Source organism: Astatotilapia calliptera, chromosome 6, assembly GCF_900246225.1.
Source record: "Astatotilapia calliptera chromosome 6, fAstCal1.2, whole genome shotgun sequence".
Taxonomy (NCBI): Eukaryota; Metazoa; Chordata; class Actinopteri; order Cichliformes; family Cichlidae; genus Astatotilapia; species Astatotilapia calliptera.
Window position 1 is genome coordinate 32,065,179 of NC_039307.1, and position 20,514 is coordinate 32,085,692.

At 41.7% G+C, this 20,514-nt stretch overlaps 3 long non-coding RNA genes across 3 annotated transcripts; 1 reads left to right on the plus strand and 2 right to left on the minus strand.

Moving 5' to 3' along the window:
• Window positions 1-1,115: 1,115 nt before the first annotated feature.
• LOC113024585 (uncharacterized) lies at window positions 1,116-3,189 on the minus strand. Its single transcript, XR_003272681.1, has 3 exons — window positions 3,146-3,189; window positions 2,933-3,036; window positions 1,116-1,195 (listed from the first exon to the last, which is right to left on the minus strand). It is a non-coding gene; the product is annotated as an uncharacterized LOC113024585 (long non-coding RNA).
• Window positions 3,190-4,847: 1,658 nt separating this feature from the next.
• Window positions 4,848-5,985, plus strand: LOC113024583 (uncharacterized). Its single transcript, XR_003272680.1, has 4 exons — window positions 4,848-5,039; window positions 5,286-5,394; window positions 5,500-5,615; window positions 5,758-5,985. It is a non-coding gene; the product is annotated as an uncharacterized LOC113024583 (long non-coding RNA).
• Window positions 5,986-9,897: 3,912 nt separating this feature from the next.
• Window positions 9,898-20,102, minus strand: LOC113024586 (uncharacterized). The gene is made up of 3 exons (XR_003272682.1): window positions 20,047-20,102; window positions 18,104-18,217; window positions 9,898-10,222 (listed from the first exon to the last, which is right to left on the minus strand). It is a non-coding gene; the product is annotated as an uncharacterized LOC113024586 (long non-coding RNA).
• Window positions 20,103-20,514: the final 412 nt, after the last annotated feature.

Consider the following 20,514-nt stretch of genomic DNA (forward strand, 5'->3'; position numbering starts at 1 on the left):
ATGCTACGAGCATAGCTCTAAAGAATGTAGCATCATCAAATCAAATCAAATCAAATCACTTTTATTGTCACATCACATGTGCAGGCACACTGTCACAGCACATGCGAGTGAAATTCTTGTGTGCGAGCCCCACAAGCAACAGAGATGTGCAAAACACAACAACACAAACCAGCAAATACAAGAATGGCACTCTGAAACTAATAAATATATGTACAATATATAATAGTGTATGCATTTCTGGATGTGTATACTAAATATTATCCTACGTGTGTGTGTGTGTGTGTGTGTGTGTGTGTATACACATTTTTACAAATTAAATAGTAAAAAAAAAAAAAAATAATAATAATAATAATAATAATAATAAATAAAATATATAAAAATATACAGAGTTGGATATGTGCAAAACAAGTGGCATTTATATACAGTGTGTGGAGTGCATAGTGTTGCAGTTCCCGTAGTGAAGCTGAGGTGTCTATGAAGTGTTCAGTGTCTTCTTGGTCTTGTAGACACTCAAAGCCTCAAGAAATGTGTCCATCAGTCCCTCATCAGCAAGTTTTAATGTTTTAACTGGTACTAAAACCAAACGTATTACCTCCATATTTTAAGTCATTTTAGTTTTCCAAGTTCACAAAACCAGTTAACTAATGTTTATTTTTGATATCTGGTTGTAGTTTTATTTAACTATAATAAGCTTGGTTTAGGAGAAGATTGTGGTTTGTGTTATTATCCAGTGCAGCGTGAAGCGGTCCTTTACAGGAGCTCGACCAGCCTCACTGATGTCGTCCAGCTGATGCATCGTGGCACTGACATTGTGTACGACACGTGCTCTTGTGTGTTTTGTGGATGATTATTGGTGTCATTTTTTGGTGTTGCAGGTTTGTAACATTCTGAAAAAAAGCCCAGAGAGCCTGCATCGGTTTCTGTTCCCGATTTTTTTTTAATTACACGTCAGAGTGTAAAACAAATCCAGACGTAAGTCAAAGCTGAGACTACGAGCTGAGCTGGCAGAGTAGAGCGACCCCTCTTCTGATCCAGTGCTCCGCAGGAACATTGGAGTTGAGTGTCATGGCGATGACATAATTGGTGGAGTGTCCAGTGGTGGACAGGGTGCACGTCGCTCGCTCGTCTTGTAGACGGGCGCCAGATAACACATCCTCTCAGGAATGTCGCCTCGCTTCATGGGCTTCAACCACATCTGACAGAGAGAAGCACAGAGTGTTACAGAGGGGACGGGATGGGGTGGTCGCACCTCAAAGTGTTGGGTGTGCTCTGTTTAGAGTTTGGAAAGCAGCCGTGGTTGTGTAGAGGTTGTTTTCCTTTCATAAGATTTGACTGGTGGAATAATTCAGCTGGCTTTGGGGGTTTGCTTCGCCTCCGCTGATGACACACAAAAGGAAACAGCCCTGATTGCAGGATAAATGCACTGTGATGGGCGTGGGTGTCTTCAAAGGGGTTCAGAGGTCAGGATGGAGCGATAAGCATCGCTGCAGTGGAAACTAACCTGGCTCTCGATTTGTTATCCAAACATTAACTTACAAATTGGAACTTTGGGGACATAAACTTATAAAACAATAGCATTAACGAGCAAGAGCTCCCTTGGGTTATTAAGAAGTCTTGGTTATGCAAAAGGGATAAACTGGGCCACTCTAAAAAACATCTTTAAAAACCCAAAAAACAAAAACTGTTTGTAGACTTGCAGCCTGAAAAACTGCTCATCTGGTTCCATAACGGGCGCCTCAGCGAAGATTTGCATTTCAAAGGCAGGCGCGGCAGCCTCTGTTGTGCTGCTTTTTTCTCTCCCCACAAATAATAAACACATTTTTAATTAAGTTCCGCTCTTGTCAAGAACTGATTCTGTTAATAACTTGCCCTGAACTGTCTGAATATTAAAAAAACAGTCAGTCTTGTGCATAATTCATAGGCGCTGACTGCATTGTGAAGAACAGAGAATGGAAAAGATTCAAACCGTAAGGAAAACTTGATCAGTGGCTGCTCTGAGCCACCGAGCCGGTTACTTCCATCACTCTGTCAGTCTGCTTTCATATGCCACAGCATGCCCTGCTAATTAATAAAAGGATGGGAAGGAGACAAGTGTCCTGCAGGCAGAATGTAAAATAGTGCTGAGGCTGCAGAGAACATCCTCCTGGGTGAAGCAGCAGCTACACCCGCAGCGGCTGCTGCTCGCTTCCTTTGCAGTATTTGTCCCTTCTTAAGTAAAAGCTGTCGCACTGGGGTTTACAAGCAACGCAACAATTAAAAACTTTTTCTTTCTGATGGCCAGAGGGATTCACACAAGCACAATCAATAAACCTCCTCCCTGCAAACTTTATGTAAGAATTTGTTATGCAACATGGCTTTTTGGGGCCTTTTTGGACCAGGTGCCTGCAGTGTTTTGCTATCAGCTCCACAAATTCATTTAACAGTGCGCACAATGAGCTTTCAAATCCACAAGCTGTAATATAAAGTGTAAACCAACACGCTTCTCTCTACGTGTTTCTGCATGGGGCCTCACCAGGAAGGCATTCATAAGCCAGTTTCACACACGCGCTGCAGCGTTTACCTTCCAACCGAGGCCTTTCAAATCCAGTCATTTGAAAGTTTTGTGTTTTTTTCCACTGAATTATCAGCTGGTTACAAATAATGCTTTTTTCCTCTTATTCTGCCATACACATCATGATTTTTTGCCTTGACACTGATGCTTAAATCTGGAATAGAAAATAGTGCTGAGTGAAAACTAAATGATGCCTTTGGGCTGTGACATCAGGAAACAGTTTTTAAACAGAGCTCAATCTGTTTATTAGCCCTGAAAAACTCCATAAGGATGCGCTGTACTTGTGAGGGCTCACAACAGCTGCAAAAAATTCAATAAAAAGCACAAAATTATTAGAAATAAAAGGTGAGGACCAACATGAATGAAATGCCGATTGCTCACCACAGGCATGGAGTCGTGCAGCTCTTTGGGATAGGACTCAGCAAGACGTTTGGTCTTTCTGTCCCAGCGCGCCCCATCAAGGAACAGACCTCTGATATACACACCTGACACAAACACACACACAATTCATTCTTACTGTGATATTAAAACCTTACCTTCTACAAACTGCAGATTTGGACAAACACATTTCTACATGAATTAAGCTGAACTGACCTCTGCTTGTTTGCAGAGTGCAGCAGGCTCTTCCTCTAATAGGCTGGAAAAGAGGGCATGACTTAGAGATAACTAGATGTTGGCACCAGGGGCGGAGCGTGGGGTGGCTTACTGGGCTTAAGCCCGGGTTGTTTTGTCAGAAGGTATTTTGGAGTGTAATTTTTTCATAGTTAGATGCCTGGCTGACAACTGTATAAAACAAAAAGTACACACAATATTCGAAGCACATAGTGCACACTGTGGGAATTTACGACTGTGCGTGAATCCCCCCTGATATTGGTATGATCCGAGCTCGGGCACTAAGCGACTGAGCGAGGGGGCGGGCAGCTGCTGCCTGTGTGCGCTGTTGGAGAAACGGAGCCAGCCATACTAAGGAGAGCTGAAGTTTGAGCTCTGATGTTTCTTCACCCCTGTGTGTAGTGATGGGCAGATGAAGCCCCATGAAGCACTGAAGCTTTTAATCTAATTGGTTCACCCCAACGCGAAGCTTCATTTGCTCTAGCAGGACACCTACTGGACGTAAAAATATTAGTTGGCATGAATTTGAAGAGTGTGGCATTTTGCACACAGCCTGTAAATGTCAACAACAAAAGGAGTGTGTAAAACATGTATATTGTAGTGATGCAGCATACTGTGTATATTTATAGTGGCAGTATGGAAATGATCATTTGGAAATGCTTGAAATGGAAATGATCATTTACTGTGAGGTGAGGTGTGGTTGGGGTGTGGACAGTAGTTGTGCTTTTGTAACGTTGAGGTATGGACAGCTACACACTGAGGCTTTGAGCTCAGTCCTGCCTGTTCACATTTTATTCAGTAAAAACTAAATTTTCACTGCTTCTATAACCTTTAGTGGGGAGAACATAGCTAGGATTTAATGATTTAACAATCTTTTGAATCCTTTGTCCTCCACAATGCTAAATGGCTGTGAGTCCTCAATCACCATGGTAACCAGGTCTTCATCTATTTGAGATTGTTCTCCTGAGGAAAGACAATAAAGACAAAGCACAAATATAAATATCACACACGTAACTTATACAGCTGTATAATATTGTTATATCATTTAGTAACATTACTGCATGCTATATTATCATTGCATTTGATGGCTCACCTGGTCTTGCTCCACAATCGGTGTTCCCTTATTCTCATGCAAAGCTCTGTAGTGCCTAAGCATGGATGAGGTGTTGTTGTTATATCCCAGCTCCCTGGCACATAGCAAACACTTCACCTTGTACAAAAGTCAAGACAGCTCAACATATTGTATTGCACCATCAGTATCATGAAAATACATCTTCTGTAGAAATTTACATACCTTGTTGGGAGGAATAAGATCAAAATGTTCCCACACAGGGGAGGACATCCTCCTCTTCTTAGCTGGCTCCATTCTCTCCTGACTTTCTCTCCTCACTCTCATAAACCTCCAAACGGTCTCCAAACTCTCACTAACCGCAACTCTCCATCAAACACCCACATTTGAATGAAGTCTGAGGGGTTTATATCGCTGTCATAGCTCGCGGCAAAGTTCGAACCACTTCATGAACCAGTCACGTGGTACAGCCGGGCAGCGAGGCTTCGGACGTCATCATTTTCAGCTCCTCCCATAAATGAAGCAAGCCTCGATACGCGCATCGTGGAAACGCCCCCTCCATTACTCGACACAGCTCGAAGCCTCGATACAGAACGTCACATCACTACCTGTGTGTGTGATATGTGATTTCCTACATGCTGGCAGAGCAGAGCAGCAGTTTGTGCTCACAGATGGTGACGGTGTGGAGAGACGGTGGTGTTTCCTCAGAAGAACCAGCAGAGTCACAAAGGACACCAGTCCATCTCACCACCTTGACTTGCTGACTGATGCTCGTCTGCACTGCACAGAGGAAATCAACTGACCGAGGTTTGTCCAGTGACGTGTCATGAATGTATATTTGTTTTATGCTTACAGATGTGTTTTTCTTGACAGAGGCTCTGCAGAGGTTAGACAAAGAAAATATGTGCTTTACATTTTACTGTGATTTATTGAGATATTTGTTGCCTGATGTTCAGCAGGAATGTAGAAACGGAATCAAAGGGAGATGTTTTTGCTGTTTTTGTAATGATGTAAGTAAATCTTCAATATTATTTATTTGCTTGGTTATATTAGGAGTGTTTCTGAGTGAGGGGGAGAGGAGTCATCATCCAGGTAAAGTGACGTGGATCAGTGGATACACTTGTCTCCCCTTTAAAGGAGACGATCCAAGTCATCCTTAAATGTTAGTGCTTTCAAATACACAAACATTTTTAAAGGACAAAAATGAACATCCAACTTTAACTGTAATACAAAATAAATCTTTGCATGTGTGTTTTCAAACTCTCAGATGGGCAGCATATCAGTCTTGGACTGTCTAACCTGCAGCACTGAATGACCACCACACATGAGCATGTTCCTGCAACATTCAGCATCTGATCTGTCATCTGTGTGCTTCTGCTTTTGGTAAGTAGAGTTACCCAACTACAGTAACTCTAAACACATGCCATCCATTTCTAACGGCCTGGTTACTTCCTGTCAGTTACTTTAGAAACCATGTGGTCACCTGACCTAACACTGTTTCTTCTTCTTCCCCTTAATGTTCAAGTGTCACATGTCAAACAGCTGGAGAGGAAACTACACCAGTGTACTGAGATGTTTCACCAACACGTGGCAGATGCTGTTCCTTCATGGTGACATCACCAGAGACAGCCCCGCCCACCTCAGGACCTCGCCATTGATCATAATGATTATAATAATGACAGCGAGCGGAACTAAGACTGTAAAAATCCACGACAGGAATTTTTCTTTCTAATTATTAATGAATAGTGAGAGCCTCTTTCTGTGTTTTGTCTGTTTTGGGGTTGTTGTTTTTTTTTTACCTCATTTGTTACTAACAAAGTTCACAAACTCACACAGTTTACATTCTGTATGTCTCCATCTTTACCAGCCACACTCTAACTGCATTTAAGAAAATAATCCTTAGAAATCGTCGTTTTTCTCTTTTGTAATTGATGATAATTCAGTGAATATACTGCGCTGCTTCCTTCTATTGCGTCACACATTGCTTTATGTTTTTCAGTGTCCAGTTATTTTTTACTGCTGTTTGAATTCTCTGAATGTTTGACCCTGTAGACTGTTTGATGGACTGCTTGTCTTCCTGTTTGTTACCGCCGCCTGTTTTTTAATAAAGATTTGGATTTCTGACTTCAACACAGCCTCTGCATGTCCTCCCTTTGTGCCCTCTTCCTCTGTGAATGTGTTGCATGTGTCACAGATTCATTTTATTAACAGCTTTCCCACAGTGAGTTGCATCAGCATTCATTCACAGCACATTTCAGAAGGATTCAGATTAATACAGTGATCTTATAGTCAGAATTATCCTGACAGAGTGCCACTGTAAACTATCTTTCATCAGGTAAATTTTAAAGTTCAGTATTTCAAAGCAGGCGTTATGAAGAATCATATTGGAATTAGGACTGTAACAATATGTACTTACAAAGTCAAAGTTTTTTAATTATGCTAGAATATTGGAAGACAATCAACTTTTAGTGTTTTCCGCATATTAATTATTCTGAAATAGAGACGGTGACCCTAACTGTACAGAAGCACTAAACAACTGACAATCTAACAGACATCATTGGCCTGAGCCGTCATGCACAGTGAGCCTGATCCTTTGCTGTGAGAGTCTGACAAGCATGTTTCTGGTCAGTTTGGAAGAAATAATATCACAATGTTGATCTTTTTTTCCAATATTCCTTTTCTTTTACAACATAAACTGTGATCGAAGGTACTTATGTTCACAGCATGTAATAATACTGACAGTCCAGGGCACTGTGGTCTGTTGAGCTAGGGTTAGGGTTAGCAATTCAGACATATGTAATCGATATTACTCTTGCTGGATATAACAAACACCTAGGAATTTGTATTATAATTTGATTTTCATGAAATATTCATATTCAGTATCAGTCCTTTTATATTATAACCACGTATCCACCCAGGCTCATGGTGGGGCAGGGCTCTGTCCTGGGATGCTTGAGTAAAAGGTAATGTACACCCTGACCAGGTATCCAGTCTGTCAGAATTGTTTTCAATATTTGGTTCAAAAACATGAGTGACAACAAAAATCCAACTAGGATTCTTGCATATGATGAATGAAGTCTGTCTTTGACTGAATTGTCCAGCTGATCCATCAAACCCCCAGCAGGTGAACCTTATTCATGACATAACACGGCAACAATGTAAAAAATGAAACAGCAACAGTCTAAATGTAAAGTGCATTCTAAAGTCCTCTTCAATAAATCATATGCAAAGAGTCATTCAGGACTGTAAAACGTGAACTACAGAACCCAGAGTCTTCATCATTAAATCTCTGGTTGCTTCATTTTTCTATCCTATATCAGATACTTTAAGGTTAGGTTAGGTAAACTTGCATTCTCATGGTGAGGCAAATGCTTTATGTGTGTGTGTGCGTGTCATGAACGGCTATAAAAGGCCTATAATTAAAGAACAAAGCGGGGTTTGAGTTCGAGTTGCGGCAGACTGTAACTACTTGTAAATGGAACGCAGCCTTCCTAAGGCGGACAGCTAATAACAGGAATCGGACGCGGTCCACCCAAGTCCACAGCAACCACCATAGCAACCGCCTAGCATGACCTTAAAAACACATTCTGTCTTCATAACTATCAAACACGTGAAATGATTTGCAAAGTGTGAAAGTGCTACAGCTGCAGAGAGCTATGGCGGTATCTATGGAAGCTGTTTACATAGCTAATAATATACGATGTAACTATGGAGACAGTCAGTCACGTGAGCTAGCGGTGCACGTTTACTACAGTGAATAAGGTGATTGCGTCCACACGCTGCAGAGGGTAAAGACATTACTTCAATATTGTTTTATATTGATATATATTTGCCTTCTGTTGACCATCACCTCAGGTTCACCATTACAGTTTCAGCAGACAGATGCACACTGTCTAAATATGAACACATTCAAAAACTCATGTCTCAGAAATAAGCACAGCTGTTCATGTTTGTCATTAGAGTTTTATTTGTAAGAAAATTATGAGCTTCATATTGTGCATCAAATAAAAGAACATTTCACAACTCTGAGTCAACAGAAACAGGTAACAGAAATGTCTCTAATGCAGACATGTACAGTGTAGTGTAAGCATTAAAAGATCATAAAGGAAACACTAACATTTATGTGAAACTAATTGTAATAAAAAATGAACAGGTGCTTTATAGATTTAAAAGAAAGAATCTGAAAACAACACTTTTTTGGTCTAAGTGATCAAAGTAGAAAACAGAACTGATGTTCAAGAACAAACCGTAGCTGCACTAATATTACACATCTCCATTGTTGTGGTGAACAGACATGTTGCTTTTAAAACCACATGCAGTGTGTGACCGTGACTGTTCACTGAGACCATGAACGCCACTTTGCTGAAGCCTTCACCTTCTTCTTCTAAATTGGAAGCAGAAGGAGCACGAGCTGCTTTGATCTACTGAAAGGAAAAAGCAGAACATCTGAGCTGAAACCAGTCAGCTGAAATCATTAAGACAGGAACAAATTCAATGCAGTGTCTCACGTATCTTAGCCTGTTACAACTGTTGATACAAGCTAAATACAGTTAACACACAGTGTCAGGGAGCTCCAGTGTGGGAACTAGTGGCTTTAGGTTTGTAGTAATTTAACTTTCATCCATTCATTCATTTAATTCAGGAGGAAGAAATGTGAGGTGGGTGCAGGCTGGTTACATTTGGTCCCATGCTGTCTTTAACTAAATGACTTGGTTCACTTTATGGCTGGGCTGTATGTGGGGTTATATCATGTTATTTGGGCAGGAGTACCTGTCCCCTGTTAGACTTAGAAAGTTTCTCCATAAGTAGAGTTTCTAACTCTTATAGCACATCTGTGGCTGACAGCTTTTTGGTGGCTCTTTTTACCCCACACTGGTTGTGAGTGTGTAAATACCACTAGTTCTTTTGGGTTGCAGTTCACTTGGGAGGAAGGGGTGGGTCTGCCATGACTAGATGTATAACAATTATCTGGGATACATCAATTTCATAATGCATGCATATATCTCTATAAACCTGGCCTGAGGGCTGCCATTTTTACATTCAGTTATTTCTCTGTTGGAACTAAATAATCAATGTGTTACAGTTAAACTGACACTGGTCAGTGTAAATGGCTCATTGGGACACAGAAACCTTTAAATTAAACCTGATATCTAGTGTCAAACAATATCAAAGCTGTAAAAGCTGTTTACAGTCAGAATTTATAAAAACTATGATTGTAAATAAATTCAAACAAGTGAGCTTTTCTCTTTGTGCTGAATATCAACACTGTGATTTCTTAGACTGTAAGCTTTACTTTAGCACAACCAGTTGTAGAAGCTGCCACTCCAAATGTCTTTTGATAACAAGAAAAAAATACCTTTTCAGTCCACGGCCTGAAGTTCTTCTCTGACATCTTCTGCAATCGGCTTTGTCTGCTGGTTTGAAGACAATAAACCACAAAAAGATGATTTAGTCACTTTGTCTGCGTCATGCAGCTCGAATGTGTCGTGTAACGATGTTGAATAGCCGTCGTTATCCCTCTGCTGTGTCAGTAGGATTGTACTGTACAGCATCTCATTGATATGTGAGGAATGCTAATGTAAACAGACTTACATCATTAAAACATAAAGGACAGGAGATATTTAGATATTTTTATATTTATATTACATTTTATAGCTGACGGATATTACGAAATAGATAGAATTTACTAAATAGCTGGATGAACATGAAAAATATGTCTATAATAACAAATGACCATGAGAGCCAGTAGAATTAATTCAGCTGGACACTCAAAAGACGTCCTTAAATGCTCTTTAAGTGGCAGAACAGATGAACAAACAGTTAATCGCTTACTTGAGATGAAATCTGCTCAGCTACTTTGAAAACAGCTTCTAAGTGGTTCCTCCTTTAACAGGATGACTGCTCAGGGGTAAGGCCATCATGCAGTCCAGCAACCTTTATGGTTCTGCTTTGATTCACCAGGAACTATTAGGGAAACCTTCCAGCGCCTCCTGTGAAAGACACAGGCATAAACACACAAACATTTATTAACATGTTCCACAGTCTTCCAGTTTGATTTTCTCATCCTGTGGACAACAACATACAGGGATGCAGGTTTATTGTTGACTTTTGTAAGGTTTATTTACTGAACATATCCAGCTGCAGCTCCACTGTGATCCTGAACTGGATAAGCACTTAAGAAAATGTGTCAATAAATGCACATACATCAGCTTACTATATTTATCCAAACAGACGGGACCAATAATGCTTCACTGAGTCAGAGACTTTAACGTCTCTTCTATGTAAGAATGTCTCGTGCTGATAGACCTGCAAACTTGACAACAAAGGTTTTTCAGGCTACATGTAGCTGTCCTCTATGTCAGCTCACACATTTACATTTATGTCACACTTATTTCTGCTTTCCCATTTTATAATTATTACTTATATTTTGATTAGATACCTTGAGTTTGTAAATGATCAGATTACATAATTGGAATACAATGTATCCAATTCAAGGTCACGGGAGGATGAAGCCTATCCCAGCTGATACAGGACAAAGACAGGCTGCCAGTTTATCGCAGGGCTAACACGATATGTGTAACAGAAAATCCACTTAAATGTTTGATGTTTCTTATAATAATCATAATTATGACTATTATTTAAAGGTTTCTGTTAAGTCTAATTGTTGAATGTTGCCATTGTGTTTCTTAAATTTGTATAGTCTTAGTTTAAGCAGCAGGATCAAAGCCATCCCTTTGATCCTGACCACCTCTCCAGCCACTCTGTGCTGGGGGAGGTTTTATTGTAGATACATCCTATCTGAAAGATCTGTTTCTGTTTCACAGCACGCACAGACTTGCAGGACACATAAGCAAGCCACGCTTGTTCATATTAGTGAATATTCACACACATAGTCAGACTTATGGAGTCTCTCACCACACTTCTTTTTCTCTTTCTATTTACAAACAAGGGATGTTTCCATATTCTCTCCACCTGTCTAAACGAAACACCCAGCATACATCATTAAACATACACGCACAATTAAGGGCATGCTGAGGTTTGTCACATGGAATGTAAATGGAGCTGGCACCAGAGGAAAGAGGTTAAAAATATTTAACCAGCTTAAAAAACTACAGGCAGATGTTGTTTTATTACAAGAAACTCACAAACCTGTCACAGGTTTAAACGAACTTAAAACACCTGAGTTTCCTAACGTGTTTGCAGCCGGTTATAATTCTAGACAACGGGGAGTAGCAATTTTAATACATAAAAATGTTAATTTTACAGTACTCGATACAGCTATAGATCCAGAGGGTAGATTTCTAATTATTAAACTATCAATATTGAACAAAAAACTATGTATTGTTAGTATATATGGTCCAAATGTTGATGAACCCTCATTCTTCCACGGTTTTTTTAGTGCACTCTCTGAACACCTTGATTGCACACTCATTCTTGGCGGTGACCTCAACCTTGGACTAAATGAAGAAATGGATAGGCTCAACACAACAGGAACTCAGCGTAATTGGCAGTCCACAAATATAATCAAACAGTATATGAACGACTTTGGTCTTTGCGATGCATGGCGCTCTCTTCACCCCACCAGTAAGGAATATACTTTTTTCTCGCATGTTCATCACTCTTACTCTCGTCTGGATTATTTTTTGGTCAGCAGCTCACTGCTGTGTGACATTTCAGACACTGAGATTCATCCTATAGCTGTCAGCGATCATGCTCCTGTATCTTTAACACTAATGCACAAGAATAATACTACGCCAAGTAAAAACTGGAGATTTAATATATCACTACTTAAAGATGAAGACTTTATTAAATACTTTAAAAAGGAATGGACTTCATATTTAGACTTTAATGACACTCCCGGAATATCTGCTTCTGTTCTGTGGGAAGCAGGGAAAGCTGTGATGAGAGGTAAAATAATTTCTTTCTCATCACACAAAAAGAAAGAAGAAAACAAAAATATTCAGGAATTAGAAAAAAACATCAAATCACTAGAAGAAGCCTACGCGTCCCACCAAGATCAGGAAACATTGAACAAAATATGCAAAACAAAACTAGAATTAAATGAAACTATTAATAAAAAAACACAATTCCTTATACAAAGACTTCGCTTGCAGAATTTTGAACACAGTAACAAATCAGGTCGATTTCTAGCTAACCAGCTAAAAATAAATAAAGAAAAAATAACTATATGTGCTGCTAAAGATTTATCGGGGAACACAATATATGATCCTGGAAGAATAAACAACATTTTTAGGGATTTCTATGAAACTTTATACTCACCACAAATAAACCCATCTAAAAATGAAATTGATCTGTTTCTTGACAACGTAACTCTTCCAAAATTACTAGACAGTCAAGCAATGGAATTGGATTCGCCACTGACGCCAAGTGAACTCCAGGAAGCCCTGATAAGCATGCCCAATAATAAGGCTCCAGGTCCAGACGGCTTCCCTGCAGAATTCTACAAAGAATTCTGGACAATTTTGGCACCAGTATTCCACAGCATGTTGCAGGAAATCGAGGAAAAGGGCAGACTACCACCAAATATGAATTCTGCCAACATTAGTCTCCTGCTAAAACCAGGCAAAGACCCTTTATTTCCCTCAAGCTATCGTCCAATTTCTCTTTTAAATGTAGACCTTAAAATAATCTGCAAAGCTCTCTCAAAGAGATTAGAGAAAATGACCCCCCTCTTAATTCATCCTGACCAAACTGGTTTCATAAAAGGTCGGCACTCCTCAACAAACACTCGTAGATTACTTAATTTAATAGACTACTCATACGATAAAAACATCGAAGCCATAATATTATCTCTAGATGCAGAAAAAGCATTTGACAGAGTTAATTGGAAATTTTTATTCGCAACTTTACACAAATTTGGTTTTGGAAACTCTTTCATAAACTGGATAAGAATATTATACAATTCCCCAACGGCTCGTATCAGAACAAATGACCAGACATCCTCCAGCTTCTGTCTCCTGAGGGGCACCAGACAGGGATGCCCACTCTCCCCCTCACTTTTTGCAATTTTTATCGAACCTCTAGCAGCAGCATTTAGACAGGCTACAACAATTAAGGGCATAAAATGTAAGAACATAGAACATAAAATCAGTCTCTATGCGGATGATGTGTTGCTTTTTCTGCAAAACACACAAACCAACCTCTCTGAGGTAATTACTTTAATAAACTGGTTTTCAAGAGTTTCAGATTATTCAATTAACTGGCCAAAATCTACAGTTCTCCCCATTAACTGCTCCTTCCATAATTCTTCCTCTGCCCCACTGCAATCCGGAAATATTAAATATTTAGGTATTAATATCTCTCCTAAGCTTTCAGACTTAACTAAACTAAACCACATCCCACTTCTAAAGAAAGTAGAAGGCGATCTGACTAGATGGAAATCTTTACCCATATCACTCATGGGAAGGGTCGCCACTATAAAAATGATGATCTTGCCAAAAATAAATTACTTATTTTTGATGATCCCTAACAAACCATCACAAGATTGGTTCAGATCTCTGGATTCATATATTTCCAAATTCCTTTGGAAAGATAAACCCCCGCGTATTAGCTTAAAAACGCTACAAAGAACCAAGGATAGAGGAGGATTAGATCTGCCTAATTTTCACCAATACTTCTTAGCCAACAGGCTTCAGTTCATCTCAGAATGGTTAAAACATACCTTCTTAGTTGAGCCCTGGCTAGATGTTGAACAGGCACTATGCAAGGATCTAGAGATTTCAGACCTACCATTTATTAGCTCAAACATCAAAAGACATGAATGCTTTAAAAGTATCAACATCAGCTTTTCTCTAACAGCATGGTGGGAGTTTCTAAAAATAACGGAGTCTTCATTAATCCCATGCAAACGTACACCTATCTGGAATAACCCTGACATATTACAAAACAATAATATGATTAATTTCCCAGAATGGAGTTGTAAAGGAATTAAATACTTAGAACATATATTAGAGGGAACAGAATTTATTCCATTTGACAGACTAGTTGAACAATATGGGATCAACAAGACAAGGTTTTTAGAATATCAACAAATTAAATCCATAGTAAAAAAGAAATTTAACCTCAGTCAAGTTGAATTACAAACACCACTAAGTGCGGCACATTTTCTTACTCTTAAATCCCCCAAATTATTATCTAAAATATACAGAACACTTTCTAAATTAGATGAATCAATATCCCTTCCTACTGCAAAGTGGGAAGCAGATTTATCAGTCAACCTAGACCAAAACTTCTGGTCTCAGATTTGCTTAAAAACTTTTAAATTAATTAAAAATCCCAGTCTGCAATTAATACAATACAAAATACTTCATAGAGTGCACTATACAGGTCATCGGATGTTCAAGATGGGCTTTACATCTTCCAACAACTGCTCACACTGTCAAGGCAATACACCAGACAATTACATCCACGCTCTTTGGTTCTGTCCACCAGTGCAAAAGTTTTGGCGCGAGATATGTGAAGACTTATCAAAGTGTCTGAAATGTAACATTCCAACCTCCCCCTTAGTGTGTTTGTTGGGCAGCTTAGATAATGTCACTTCAGAAAAGAATATAGCCCATATGATCTTCACTGCCCTATGCATAGCCAAGAAAACAGTCCTCATGAACTGGAAAAATAAAAATAATCTTAATTCTAACCAATATAGAAATTATCTATTAGATTACATTAGTCTTGACACAGCCTCTGCCACCACATTAGATCAATTGCTCTGGGCCCCTTTTATCAGCTCCATCACCTAGTGGGGGGTCATAGTTTGGTCCCGCCTTCACTGTTGTGATTGGTGAGGGGGTAGGGACAGGCTTAGGGCGTCGGGGGGTTCCCCGGAGGCATCTTCCTTGGGGGGCTCAACCGGGGTAGCGGTCACGTCCGGTTGAGGGCTCTGTTGGCTCTCAGGTGACTGTTTCCTCGCGGCTGCGTGCAGCGGGGCTAGGGGAGGGTCTGTGCTGACGGACGCGGGTTACTGACCTGGCAACCTGGCTGCCCCTGGGTGGGTCCGGGATGGGCGTGAGGTTCTGGGGGCGCTCCGTCTCTGGGCTGGGGCCCGGGCCGGGCCTCGGGGGCTCGGGTCCTGGTTGGTGTGTTGCCGGGGTTGTGGGCGGGTGGGTGCATGGGGGCCCGGCCCTGGAGCAGGGTGCCGCCGGTGCATCGAGCCGCCTGGGGGGCTCTTCAACTGGTGGGGGGGATGGTCACATCTTGCAGGAGCTTTCTTCTCTCAGGAACTCTCTGCAGGAGGGGGAGATACAGGAGAGGTGGAGGAAGATCTCAGCCTGGGCGTTTACCGTCTTATGTAGTCTGGAAGATGTGTGGTTGGTGGGGTGGGTGCAGTTTTCTCTGTGGTGGGGTTGGGTGGACTGTCCAGGGCTCTGTGGAGCCGGGGGGCGCTACTGCACTGGGCCCCGGTCTGATGGGCCTGGGCCCCCCTTCCCTGGCGGGTCGCGGAGGGTGGGAGTGCCTACTGGGGTCAGCGGGGGAGCTGGCCCCAGGGAGGGGTTACCTGCCCCTCCCTTCCTTCCCTCCCCATCTCCAGCTCCCTCCCTCTTCCCGCTCCTCCACAACCACCCACACATGCAGGGCCTTGGAGTGGGGGTATGTCACCAGGGTGCAGAGGAGGCTACCCCCCCCCCCCCCTGTCCCCTTCTGGCTGCCTCTGCCTCAATTTTATCCCACAACTTAGACATTCACATTATTCACACTCTCATTACACATACATATAGGATCTTGGGGGTGGGCACAATCACGGAGTCCAAATCACCATCAGGGTGTATACCTCACCCCTGACGTCGTTGCCCACCTCTCAATTTTAAATACACTTAGTCATTGAGGGTTAGCAGGAGGGACTATGCGCTTACCTGCTGCTCCTTGGCAGGTAGCTCCATGCCCTCCTGGGTTTTAATTGCACCTTAGAACACATATGCATCAACACTACAATGAGCGGGTGGAGGGAGGTTTGGAGTCTTCTCTCACCCCCATTCTCTGCGGCCTGCTGGAGCGGGAGGGCTAGTAGGAGGAGTTGGCCGTCCGACTGCGGTCTGGGGTGTGGGGCCTCCCTGCTGCTGCGGAGTCGGGGTGGTCTGCCTCTCCCCACCGCAGGGAAAAGGGTAACACCACCTGGGTCTGGGTGCAATTCCCCCCTCCAGGGGCAAGGGTACCTAGACCCGGTTCGTAGAGTACGCTTGGGGAGTGTGATTGTGTGTACAGCGTCTGTTTATGTCTGTCTCCACGTTGGTTGAGTGTGGAGTGAGTTAATATGAGAGCATGAGGGTGGGAATGGATGTTTGTGTCTGTGTGTGCCTGTATGTCTGTGTCTATATGTCAGGTTGGGTATCAGACGCCACCTCTCTGGGGACACCTCAGGCCCTCCAAGGTTTGGAGGCCTATCTCCACCCACCACCACTTCCCCTGCCGGTGGCGGACTCCCTCAGGTGTCGGTGTGTTGGTGGTTCTTTGTGTCTGGGGGTGGGCGTCCGGGTACACACCGGCTCACTCCTTGGCGGCCGCTTGTCGGGGCCTGGGGCCTGGGGCTCGCTCGGGCCCCTTTGGAGGTGGGGTGCCCCCGGCCTCTCGGCCTAGGGCTCGGTCACTCAGGCGCAGCTGGGGGCCGGCGGAGCTCACGGGCGCGTCACTGCAACTCCCCCTGACTTCTGCTCCGCGGCTGCTGGGCGAGCCCTCATCTGGGACTCTCCTCAGCTCTTACTGGGACAGTGGCGCGGCTGCCCCTCTGTTGGTCTTCCATGGTCTCTTGTGTTCTGGGGGCCTCTGGATGTCTGGAGTTTTGATCTCCTCCATACCCGCTTCACACCCTGGAGGACGGGGCTGTGGCCCCCCCACACTCCCTAGCAGATCATTACATGGAGAAACCTTTGGAATGCAAGCATGCTGATCCACACAGGTATGCACACATGGGTATTCACAGACGCGGACTAAAGCTTTCTTGGCTGCTGCCTCAAAGCACACTGTGCGCTGTCTATCTTGCGTGCTGCACAATATCGTTTATTACTTAGTAAATACTGATATCTATGACTAGCTAGTTTATTGTGATGGTGCTTTGTTTTCTCTATTATTATGTTGCTCTTTGTTGTTTGCTGTCTCCTCTGTTTGTTTTTGTTTGTTTGTTTGTTTGTTTTTTTTCTCCATACAGGTGACCCAGGAGTTTTTTTTTTTTTTTTGTCTCTCTTCCCCCCCTTCTCACCGTCTCTTCTCCCCTTTGGTTTTCTTTCTTTCTCTCCCCCTCTCTCTCTCATTCATTCCCCCTGTCCTATTTATTAAAAAAAAAAAAAAAAAAAAAAAAAATGACAAAGGATGAACTGAAGCTCTGCCATCACGTAATGTCGCATACTGCTGTTTCTGATGTCATTTAGAAAAAAAAAAAAAAAAAAAAAAAAAAAAAAAAAAAAAGATGTAAGCTTCCTGGGTTTATGACCCTTTGGTCAGCAGGAGGTCTCTCTCACACGCACACACACACACACACACACACACACACACACACACACACACACACACACACACACACACACACACACACACACACACTTACTTACATACAGTGCCTTGTCTACGTAACCAAAGGGGGGTTGCAAGGGGAGGTGTTTTGTAAACTATTGTTTGAAGTTTGTCAATAAAAGGCAGCGAGAGGAGGCCACCATCGAGGTCATTGTCGTGCTGGACACAGATGAGAGGCCTCCCTTGCGCAAGTAATGGATCGATCGACTGTCTTGTTTTCTTCATGATGAATAAGTCTCTAGAATTAGCGGGGTTTGTGGAAACACAGACCCAACAGTTTCTTTATAAATACATTTTGATTTTTTTTTATAACCCCTAAAATATAAACCTGAGCTGTTTCAGATTCTGACCTCTGACCTCAGTGACCTGGCTGTGTCCTCACTGCAGCTCCCTCTTGGAAGTACGTCTGCTTCTTGTCTTCCCCCAGTGTTGACCGCCTGATATCAAGATATCACGTACTGTAACTGAGGAACAAAAAAGGACAAACACTTGCCTTCATTTAAGAAGTACATTCATACAGAGGTAATCTATGGAAACACACTAGTTCAACCTTTGGGAGAAATCAGCTCCTGTGAAACATTTCTGTATATGAACATCATGTGGAGAATGAATGAAATGAGTTCTTCAGGTGACTCAGCAGTCCCACACTGACAAATGAAATCTAGTTAAACTATTAAGCATATTTGCTCTTCTGAAATCTGTGTTAAACAACAACAAACATAAATTAGAAACAAAAATACAGCTGAGTAGAGGCTTTACAAACCACCACCAGCCATAATGCTAAATTTTAATCTTCAAATGTTTCTGAGCCGTCTTCAACCTGCTTTTAACACATGTGGAGATACAGAAATTCTTTTATTGCTGCCATATAATCTGCATCATTATAATTGCATTAATAACATTCTTTACAGCATTATTTCATCTAATAATATTTCTCACAGTATTGATATTGCATTACAGTTGTTTATTGAAGACGTCCATTTGAGGACCCTTCCATTATGTTAACTTTTATTACAAATACGGTTAGAAATATTTTATACACATTGCATATCTGTGCTTATTTTGAGTTGATGTTCGGTTCATTAAGGGTCTTAAGCTTCACTGGCGTGACTTTCCAGGTGATACATGCTGAGGGAAACTAGAACATAGAAGGATAACTGCAATGCATGCTTACAGTACATATAATACATATAATCAAGGAATGTGTCCGGCCTGAGGCCTTAACTCATTTGGTGTCTTACTATATTTTATTCTACTTGGTAACAGATGATCAGAGTCAATAATTAGCCTCAGAGACCCTGAGGGCTTGAAGTTTATTACCTTGTATGGAAGGTGTTATAGAAAAGAGAAGTTCTATGTCTGCTTATAGCTATTAAAGATGTACGATTAATGTCTGGAACCTATTTTAATCTGTCATTGACGCCATGGGGGGGCGTGTACCCCACTACTTTATAAGTATCCACAACATGTATTTTGGTCAGAAGACATATGTTGATGTTTTCTCTGGGCTGTTAATAAACTCATCGTTTGATTGCACTTTTCTGGGGCCTCCGTGGTTTGTGACACTGCTCTACATTGATTGATTTCGCGACACACATTAAAGTCCAACAGTCAATGCAGCCTGACTCAATCCTAGATGTACACACACACAGAGACACAGAGGTACTGTTTAAAGTTTAGTGTTAACCTGAGTCACTGATCATTTGCAGTATTACAGAGTCTGGCAGTCTTTGCATGATGTCCACGTCACTATAAGTTTCTAGCTGAGTCTCAGGTGTGCCAGCAGGAAAGAGTAATAATAGCCTGCATCCTGAGGTTTGTCATGCAGGATTAAAGGAGCCAGGCTTTGTTCACACAGCTGGGATTGTATTTTACACTGACCCTGGGTCAGTATAAGTATCATACAGTTTAAACGAAGCACTGAAACTTGCACATATTTATTACAGATGCACTGAAGCTAATCGAGATATTTGCTGTCAGTCTGTGGCTGCGATTAAACACTTTACTGGAAACTTTATTAACTAGTAACTTCATCAGTCCTGACAGAAGCTAATATTTCTGTGCTAACATCGTTTAAACAGTAACAGCTTTCCTCCAATATAAGCTAACGTTTACACCGTAACTTTAAGCTAGCACCATAAAGACGGTAAAACACGTAATAATATCTACAAATGCATCTTAAAGCTCTTATATTAGCACTCGGTGTATTACTAACATAACCACGTTAACATTACTGACACTCGCTGACTTTTAATAGTCATTCTATAAATGCTGTCCGTTTAAATGGTCTTACCTGTAAACACTGCTGTATTCACCGGATTCCAGCCAGAGTGGATTCTGGAGTCTTCCACGCTCCTGTTAGTGATCCTCCATCTGGATGGATGATAACAACCTTCTGAACAATCTAGCAGGAGATGGCCCATATCTATGGGACTGATTTGTGCTAATAACGCCCATTGTATGTACTGATAACAGCTGAAGCGGGTGAATAAAGTCACCCAAGCTGTGCCATTACCCAGCATACACCACTCCCTCCATAAATGCAGTAAACGATACAAAAGTAATAGCCTATAATTAATTTCTCTGCTGTATCTGCTGTTTCTCAGGTAGTTGCTTACATTATATAATTTATTGTGTTCTGTATACGTCACTACAATGTGATTTTGGAAATGTATAAATATACGGACAACAGGCTCTTCCGCAGCAATCTCTTGTCGTCAGTTTAGGGAGCTCTATAGTAGGGCTGGGAATCGTCACTGAT